At 34.6% G+C, this 10,068-nt stretch overlaps 3 long non-coding RNA genes across 3 annotated transcripts; 1 reads left to right on the forward strand and 2 right to left on the reverse strand.

The window, feature by feature from the left end:
- Nucleotides 1–347: 347 nt before the first annotated feature.
- On the forward strand, nucleotides 348–1,965 carry LOC111204100. The gene is made up of 5 exons (XR_002656514.2): nucleotides 348–640; nucleotides 791–972; nucleotides 1,055–1,255; nucleotides 1,344–1,410; nucleotides 1,505–1,965. It is a non-coding gene; the product is annotated as an uncharacterized LOC111204100 (long non-coding RNA).
- A 2,439-nt stretch (nucleotides 1,966–4,404) lies between these two features.
- On the reverse strand, nucleotides 4,405–5,400 carry LOC111204101. The gene is made up of 2 exons (XR_002656515.2): nucleotides 4,820–5,400; nucleotides 4,405–4,736 (listed from the first exon to the last, which is right to left on the reverse strand). It is a non-coding gene; the product is annotated as an uncharacterized LOC111204101 (long non-coding RNA).
- Nucleotides 5,401–6,665: 1,265 nt separating this feature from the next.
- Nucleotides 6,666–8,255, reverse strand: LOC106451891. Its single transcript, XR_002656516.2, has 2 exons — nucleotides 7,553–8,255; nucleotides 6,666–7,371 (listed from the first exon to the last, which is right to left on the reverse strand). It is a non-coding gene; the product is annotated as an uncharacterized LOC106451891 (long non-coding RNA).
- Between the last annotated feature and the right edge of the window lie 1,813 nt (nucleotides 8,256–10,068).

The raw sequence follows: 10,068 nt of genomic DNA on the forward strand, positions 1-10,068 counted from the left end.
AGTTATGTGTTTTTCGTGTGGTGTTCCTTATTAATTCAATCTCCATCAATCATCACTCATTTTCGCCACCCTTAGCATTCAGAAGTATCTTCTGATTAGCCAATTATAGCAGTGGATCTCCCAGATTCCTTTTATTTCGGTACGTTCTTATTTGTTTATTCCTACAAATCTACTTCTACTTCCTGTGTCCATTTGTTTTCTTGATCTTACGGCTCCTTTGTTAAATTATGTCATAAATGATGAATCTTTTTCTTCTTATTGAAGACATCACTAAGCATATATATTTACTATATCTTTACCAATGTTAGCACATGTATGTATCTGATCTTATTGTCTTGATTCTGGTTGTTTATTTGGTTTTTTTTTAAAGCGTTTTCAGCGGTACTCATACCAGCCACCGTGATAACTATCTCACTGGTGTCTCTGTTGGGGACTGTCCACGTTTAGGGTACATCAAAGTTTAGAAATTTGACGGAGTCATTGCATATACACTTGGTGGAGTGCAGTCCCGCGTTGCAGAAACTTCAGCACCATAACCTGAAGTGCACAGATGAAAGTAGTTCGGAGAAGAAAGCTATAAGTTCACTAGCTGGGACACCTGTGCACTGGCACGCTACTCTTGAAGAGGTACCATTAGGAGGTATGCATGTTTGTTACATTTACTTATTGAGAATCTCTTATGAGGCTCTTGGCTTAATATAGCAACAGTCAACGTCGTAAGCAATGAAAAATATGATGATCTGCATCGTTCCTCATTGTATCTATTGTTCTCTTTTGCTTGCATTGGCAGTACCAACAATAATCATAGCTCATGAGTTCTATGATGCTCTTCCAGTTCATCAGTTTCAGGTTTGTGTGATTTGCAATATAGTCTTCTCATTTTTCCAGCTTGTGCTTCTCTTTCTGGCTATTTTCTATGTTCTGTGTATGTTGCTTTCAAAGCAGTTCATCTTGAAGAAACAACATGAAGCTGTGAGATTCTTTCCCTTTTAGTTCCTATATAATGGTCTTTCTTTTTCCATTGCTGGTCATTCTAAATGGTTTCCTTATCCAGATCCAGAAGCAACAAGGTCAGTCTTACGCACTTATTGAGGAGACGGATGAGAGTCTTCATGTAGCGACAAGCGGAGGATCACATGGGCACGGGGAGTTTGAATTCAGCGAGATCTTTGTGCATCAGTTTTTTCACACCATAGAATTTTTTGCTTAGAGCTGTTTCCAACACCTCTTCTTACCTGCGTATATGGGCTCTCAGGTATCTATCTAATCATGGAGTAGTAGGAAGCTACTATATATATTACTCATGGCTTAACTATATCAATCATCCTTTGTGTGTATTGCAGTCTTGCACACTCGGAGATATCGTCAGTCTTCTATGAGACTATGAGAAGGTCGTCCTTCTCGCTTGGGGTATGCGCATCCTCTCATTCTCTCTCTCTCTCTTAGTCTAACTAATATTAGCAAATCAACTAATCGATCTTTGTTTTTTCATTAAAATAAACAGGTACAACAATGTGTTGATCCTGATCGTTGGGATCATTGTTTTCATATTGTGGGATTGCTGCTGGTGATAGAGACACTGAGCACGTTCCTTCGCGCACTGCGTCTCCACTTGGTGGAGTTTCAGAACAAATTCTACGCTCATTTCTCTTTCGTTCTCACCGGAAACGAAGACGATTGATAAGGATGAATGATTGTTCCATTCCCCTCCTATTCTCTGCAAAATTTGCATATATAAAAAAGGAACGAGGCAAACCAAGTTTTATTTATTTTCTGCGAATATATTTTTCCCCTTCCACATTCAGGGTGGGCGGAATTAAATATGTTTATTTTGTTTGCCTGTCTGGAGATTAGATTTTTTTAAACAACAGTGGAGAAGGGGCTAATGGAATTTGTACGAGGTAAACTCATTTGTTGATGTGTTTGTTTGGAGTTAAATACGTGAGGATTTGTTTCCACTTACTATACAGTTCATCTACTGAAAATTGTTTGTCAATAAGGAATCAAATACTCGACAAATCACTTTTCTTTATCGAGATAACACAACTTCTAGAATCTCTAACAGTTTCCTTTTTGCGAGAGTCAATCCTTTTAGATGAGGTCCTATAACAAATTAAGGTACTTTAACTAAGTTCTCTCTTTGATCAAAAAAAAAAAAACTAAGTTCTCTCTTACAAACAAATAGAAAGTAAACTAGAATAATGATTTGTTTCAGAATTTACAATTTTGCTTATCTAAATACAGGTGAGAGCCTGAGAGAGTTTGGCATATTAACTTTGCTTAGGGCTTTTTTTTTTCATCTATTTTAGGAGTTGAATAATATTTTGACAGACTTGAGTGTGCCAGTCTTTACTTATGAGATATTATGTGTGTTGAGCCAAATAAAATTGTTTTGGTTCTTTACACGTGATTGAATATTTCTCTTTTTTTTTTACATTTTGTGTGGAAGTACATTTGCTTATTGTTAGCTTGAGGTTCAGTTTCTAATGTCACTCAGATCACAATGGAATAATATATAACATTTCAGATTTGCATATTTGAATTTTTTTGCAGCAAATTAAACATGTTGACTGGTCTTATACAAAAACAAATTTCTCTATTCAAATAGAAACATTAGATTTCTTCAGGTGCAAAAAACTGATGTGGTGTGAAATTTGTTGATTATGATCTATTTTTTAACGTAAAATGTACATTTAGTAGTCACACAGTAAGTTAAGGTGATCAACCTTCTCTCATTTTCAGTTACCACAAATTGTTAAGAATGGATTAGAAATAATATATTCAAATTTAAACGATTTTGTAATTGTCATAGTGGTAAAAAATAAAAAAAGGAATATCTAAATTAGATTTCTTACATTAATCAATTTATTTATTTTTATGTGTTAAAATGTTGTTTGGAAATCATATCCTAACTTTAATTAGGAAGAAGTTAAAAATTTATGAATGGTGCTATTGTTAAAAATTCTTAAAAAAAACGGAGTTTGTCAATAAAATCGTACCACAAATTATGTAAGTTTGTTTGAATATCTAAAAATTAAGACATGGAAGGAGTCACTGGATATCAATACAAAGAATCATGTTTTGCCTCTATATGCATAATTAATGTATATATATATAAACATACCTGAAGCGAAAAATAAATAGATTTTGATTAAATGAAAAGAAGTTTCACATCAAATTTGTAGAAACATAGATATAAAGCAGCTTAAGAAACAAAAGTGATCACTAAATTACATATTAGCTTAAAATTTGTAAAATCTTACAATATTTATTTAAAAATGTTTGCTATAATAACGTCTCCTTCCATATATATTAACAATCATGTGTACTCAGTTGCGGTAACAAAGAACATATGAAAATAATCGTATGAAAAGAAAAATGAGAAAACTCTATTTTGAACTAAATGCTTAAAAGTCATAAAAAATGGATAGAGAGATATGTAATCTCCATAAATGTGCAGAGCAATGTGTAGAAACTACATGACATTATTTTGTCAATGCAAAAAGATACAATTTTGACATGAATATGAAAACGGATCACAGTATAACCCCAACATAAGAATACAACCCAATTTCATAACAACATACACACCTAGGATATTATTTTCTTAACTTAAACTCCAGAAAAGTCTACATAAAAAGTTCATCAATCACAACAATGCTAAACAACAATGTCAAATGTTGATCTTAAGATTATTTAAGTTTATGAATGCTTTTCCATATTTAGAGTGAAAGCTATAAGCACAAAATATGATTTTTTTTTAAGACGACACGTATTAGATGACATACATTTAGATGACTATTAAACTATATTATAATTTTACAACACATTGTAACAGTTTTAGTGTCACTTTTAAGTATTATAGCAAATCTTATTTTGAATCTCATATGATCCGGTCAAGAGAGGTCATGTTAAATCCTCGCATTTTCCCTTGGTTTCAGGACATAACTAATGATATATTTTCAAGATTACTATGGTTGGAGTCTTGAACATGTTATTCCAAGGAGGAATATACAGAGTGTTGCGTTCGAGAATAGGGCATCACTCCTACATTGATGTGGCTGGTCCAGCTTGGTTGCAGTCAATGCTTGCTCAAGAAAGCGGAAATGCTTGAAACCCGTATCTACCATCAAACATCTACCAACTACATCATATGAAGCAGGTAAAAGAATATACACACACGATGTAAGAGTTTATTTAGAGATACTGGTGATTCCATGATTACAAACAATTTTGAATTCATTAGAGAATAAAACATACGAACCCGGCGCGTAGCGCCGGAATACCACTAGTATTTATAATAATGAGATACCAAATTAAAAAAAAAACTACACCTTAAAATAATTAACCAAAACATAATTCATAATTAAATAATTAAAAATTAAAAAAAAAATTAATTCATAATTAAAAAATAAAATTTATTTATTAATTAAGATCAATGTACACAGATAATGGTTACAATTAAAATCGGTTTATTTATTAACACTGGTTTACACACAAACCTGATTTATTAAACTAAACATATCTAAACCAAACCTAATAAACCAATCAAAAGTAAACCTAATCTACGCCGCTTCCTTCTTCCTTTCGTCTTGTTTTGTCGCACCTCCTCCTCCTCCTCCTCCGTCTTCCTTACGTCTCTGTCTTCTCTCCTTCTCCCTCTTTCTCTTCTTCTTCTTCTTCTTCTTGCTCTGTTCCATCTTCACCATCACAGCTTCTTCCTATCCGGCTTCTTCCTGCAACAAGAACAAACAAATCAAAAATCAAATTCAAAACAGAGAGAACAATGGCTATTGAATATGAACTGCATAAGACATACCTATAATGTTGTGACCCTACGGGAACAAGAACAACCACCAGCCCCATTATCAATTCCACTTCCTCTTCCCTGTCCATGAAGTCAAATCCCCATTTAATCAAGTTACAATCTTGTCAAACAAGACTAATCATTCAAAAATCTCAAAACAAAAAAAAAGGAACATATAAAAAATCTGAGATACGGTTGTTGTTAACTAAGACTATCAATATGCATCTGGAAAAGAAGAAGTTTGATAAGAGGATAGATAAAAAAAAAGTGGTTGAGACAGAGTTCGATGACGGAGGCAGAGAACGAAAGAGATATAGATGGGAGCGTCGGAGGTTATGGTGATGGTGGTTGGGACGATGATAGACATGGATCTGTAGTGTTGAGTGGAGAAGAATGTTGAGAGACAGAGGCGATGGAGGAGGTTTGGTAGTGACGATGACTTCAAAAAATTGGAGATACGAGAGGGATGAAGATGAGATTTGTGAGTCTGTAACTCTTCCAAAATTGGATGAAGAATCTGAAAAAAATAAAACGAGAGAGAGAGAGAGAGATGAGGAAGCACAATGAATCTTGACCCTTTAAAAAAGTTGAATCAATGGTCGTGATTACACAAAGCACGATCCTCGCTCTTGCATGTGATAGGCTACTTATGTTGACCAATCAAATTTTTATATATTATTTCCTATTATTTTTTTTAACACAATTGTTTATATTCTATTTTGTATTGTAATATATAAAATATTTATGATATATTTTCGTAAATACAACTTATTTTGAGAAAACATCTAAATTTTATAATTCACAATTTAAAAATTTTGATTTAAATTTATACTTTTAAAAATAAACTTTGTGATTGATATTTGGATAAACTATAAAGTTTAGAGATGGTGATATAGGGTTTGGTGTTCAGAGTATGTTGTTTAGGGTATTAGATTTATAGTTTTGTATTTGAAAGTATAAAATGAAAGGTTAGTGATATGCTGTTTGAGGTTTAAAATTTAAAGTTTATATTGTATTTTAAAAATGATTAAATTTTGAAATATGTGATATGGTTTAATGTTCTGAGATGTAACGTTATGATAATGTATGATTTGAGGTATATATATGTAAGGTTTACAGTTTAGATTTATAAAATAAAGGGTTAAGATATAAATCTGAAAATTAACTTTTGTAAGTATTGGATAGTATAAAATTAGGATCTTTTAAATTTAAGACTTGATGTTACAAATATTAGATTAGACAAAAGACTTTATATGTAGGTTTAAGTTTGGGGTTTAGGGTATTAGATTTAGAGTGTAGATTAGATTTAGTGTTTGAGGTTTAGATTTAAATTTGAGATTATGTTTTTTAAATGATTAAATTTTGAGTTTAAGTTTAAAATTGAAATTATATTATGAAAAGATTAAAATTTTAGAGTTTTATGTTAGGGTTTAGGGATTAGGATGTTGTTTTTCTTTAAAAAAAATACAAATTACAAAATACAAATAAAGAAAAAATATTTTTATAAAATGAAATTTGTTAAAATTACAACCGGCTATAACATTGTGAAAAAAATGATGTTAATTAAAATTAGAATTCTGGAATATGATTAGGTTATATAATTCTGGTAAAGTTTAAAGTATATGGTTTGAGAGTAAAGTATGTTACTAATTATACTTTTGGGTTTTCATAAAAATATAAATATGTTTTAAATTTTGGATTTTAATTATACTTTTGGGTTTTTGAATACATTTCGGTAATTTCAGGTATTTAATTGCCAAATTATATCATAGAAAAAAAATCAGGTATTGATAATCTAGAACCGGTTCGCCACCAAACTGAAACACTCGGTCAATATTCAGAACAATCTGATCACAAAAACAGATGAAAGTAGAATTATGTTATACATATGAAAAGACATGTATTGGTTCAAGGTTTCAAGATCACAAGCGTTTTGCAAGTAAACAAGCTGTTGGGAACCATGTTTTCTTTCTTAACCGAAGAATAAGAAACGTCCAGCTTACGTAGATAGCAATATACATCAATATCAACCCACATTCTGATATTTTCAGGTTTAATATTTTCACCCTTGACTCCCATAAAGAAGGACGTGAGCTTTCTATGACAGGAGCTCTATGTAATGGCAGATTCTTGTTGATAAAATCCATAAGTACAAGCAGTGAATGTTGGAACTAACGATAGTATCCTCACCAACAGTTCATCAGGCAATCCACTGATGTTATCGATTCTTACAATACCCTTCACGAACACAAAGAAAACAAGACCATAAGAAACAAAAAGCATTTGACAAGGACTGATCTCAACTAAGACAACGACTCTCGCCTTGTTATGCTACTCCTCAGTCTAATTCAACACAACACCTTTTAACTACTTAGCAGAATCGAAAACTAAGAAACAGAGTGAGATTGGGAAACAGACTGGGCTTTGGAAGCTTGCCGAGAAATCTCCTTCTCAACATCATCGCTGTCTTCACCTTCTCAAGACCTGGCACTGAAGAATGCAAATCTGCATACACAACAACATCAGCTGCAGCCTGCAGATGGCGTCAAACCATTTCCCAAGACCTGGAATATGCAAAAACAAAATGTGCATTATGCTAAAAGATAAAGCAAATAAAAATTCATCCTTTACCAGTAAAGATAAGACATTGCACTGTAACTAAACAAACTAATCCCAACTTGTCAAAATGTGATAGAAACGAGAATAGAGCTCAATAAAAAAACAATCTTTACAGTTCAAAAGTACCTCGTCGTTGTTCTGTGAATACACTTCTTTCCTGAGGCCTTCAATACATTATAAGTGGAGAATTGAAGAATAATCTTGGGTAAGGAGCGAAGGATACTGGAGACGAGCTGATGAGTCCACGGCTTCGCGGCTGACGATGTAACTAATTCCTTCCTTGTTCTGCTTTTCCTTTGGCTTCTCCAATTCCATGGCTTATGTGCTTGAAGCAGCCGTGCTTGGATTCACACTATCCTTCTCCTGAATTTAGATCGATAAACCTTTCGGCGACTTGTCTCTGAAACGAATCTAACCCCACCTCCATTTGATTCGACAACTCGTAGCGACTGCCGGCGATTGTCGTAGATTGTCGTAGAGTAAACCGAGTGTTTCGATATTGATTTTGGAGCCAGAGAGTGATGATACGAACCCTAATCAAGAGAGAATTGTTGTTTTTACTCCTCAATGAGAGATAGAACAAAGAAGAACGATTGGATGAGAACATACCTTATTGTATACATTCGCGGCTAAAAAATTTTATTTTCCCGCCGTAACAAATATAGCTTTTGAAATCAACAAACGCTATAAATAAAGCAAGTGTTGGTATACAATAGCACAACTGTCATAAACGCTATAAAATGATGCTACCAATACGTACATTTCCTGTAGTGCATACGTAGTGATTTATGTAATGGAAAATATGTTGTTATAATCAGGTAGAAGACCTAAAGTCAATAAAGTTAAACCATACAGAAACCATGTGGGTTGTCATATAATTCAATATGTGAGTCCAATGACATTTTTCAGTAAATATTCTAGTTATGAAAGGGTTAAAATAAAAATAGGCTGAAAAGAATTCCTATGATGACATCTATGAAAAATGACACACATGTAAATAACATACATTTTAAAAGTTATTTTTTTATTTTGCTTCTTCTTTGATGGAACAATTGGTCCTTTCTTACTTTTAAAAAGAATCAACTTAAAAGTGCAGAGGAGGAAGGCAGACTGACATGTTTAAAGATAGCGCGAGCGAGTCCAGCAATTTTTCATCTCCTTTTTGCCGACGATAGTCTTTTCTTTTGTAGAGAAGATGTCCAGCAGGGTGCTGAGCTGATAAGGATCATCAATCTATATGGGAGAGCTTCGGGGCGGTTACTAAACCCATCGAAATCATCTATTTTTTTTGGCAACAGAGTAGGACAGGAGGTCAAGATAGCGATGAAACAGATACTAGGTATCAATAAAGAGGGTGGAATGGGCATGTATTTAGGACTCCCGGAAAAAATTTGTGGCTCCAAGAGACAGGTTTTCGCTTTCATCAGACATCGGCTCAGTGATCGTATCAATTCATGGTCGGCCAAACTTCTTTCTAAAGGCGGCAAGGAAGTACTTTTAAAGGAGCTATAGCAAAATTCTGGTGGAGCACGAAACGGAATAATAGAGGACTGCATTGGATTGCTTGGGAGAAAATCTGTGTTCCATTGGAGAAAGGAGGTCTAGGATTCAAAGATCTTCTAAATTTTAATCTGGCACTCTTAGCTAAGCAGCTATGGAGGCTGCTACACCATCCTAATTTCCTACTTGCCTGTGTACTTAAAGGTCGATACTACCGGCACATTAGCCCAATGGAGGTAAAAACGTCTAACTCCCCTTCGTATGGGTGGAGAAGCATTCTAGCGGCTCAGGATTTACTCAGAGAGGGACTGCGAAAAACGATTGGATCAGGTTACAATACCCGTGTTTGGATTGACCCATGGATCCCGACCATACCAGCTCGTCCGGCAACGGACAATGGTGTCTATCGCGATTGGGATATGTTCGTAAACCAGCTTATTGATCAAGCTTCCAAGCAATGGAGAGTAGAGATGCTGGAGGCATTGATAGACCCAGGAGACATCCCCCTGATCCAGAGCATTCGTCCGAGCCATATATTTAGAGATGATGGATACTGCTGGAGTTATACAAAGACCGTTTTGTACACAATGAAGTCGGGATACAAGCTTGCATCTCAGATGAAAGAGGAGAAGCACGAAAGTGCAGTCATGGAGCCGAGCTTTAATCCCTTGAAAGTGATGATCTGGAAGTTGAAAGCACCAAGGAAGATTCAACACTTTTTGTGGCAAGTTTTGTCGGATAGTGTCGCGACTTGCAGCCGTCTTTCTGATAGACATTGTGGAACCGACAGATCATGTCCCAGATATGGACATGAAGAAGAATCACTTAATCATCTCTTGTTCCTTTGCCCCCACGGCGCTTCAAACATGGGCACTTTCAGATATATCAACCTTTCCGGGGTTATTCCCGAGCGAATCCCTATATGAAAACTTTGACTACTTACTCCTACGTGCAACAAGGAATGGATCCCCGGGGAATATTCTTGCTAGTTTTTCATGGATCGCATGGTTCATATGGAAAGCTAAGAATGAAAAGATTTTCAACGGTAAGCAAATTCTACCTCTGGATACTGTACTACATGCTACCCAAGAGGAGGAGAACTGGAGAGTGGCACAAATAATATCGAGTCAAGAAGTGAATGG

This window comes from Brassica napus, chromosome C3 (genome assembly GCF_020379485.1).
Source record: "Brassica napus cultivar Da-Ae chromosome C3, Da-Ae, whole genome shotgun sequence".
NCBI lineage: Eukaryota > Viridiplantae > Streptophyta > Magnoliopsida > Brassicales > Brassicaceae > Brassica > Brassica napus.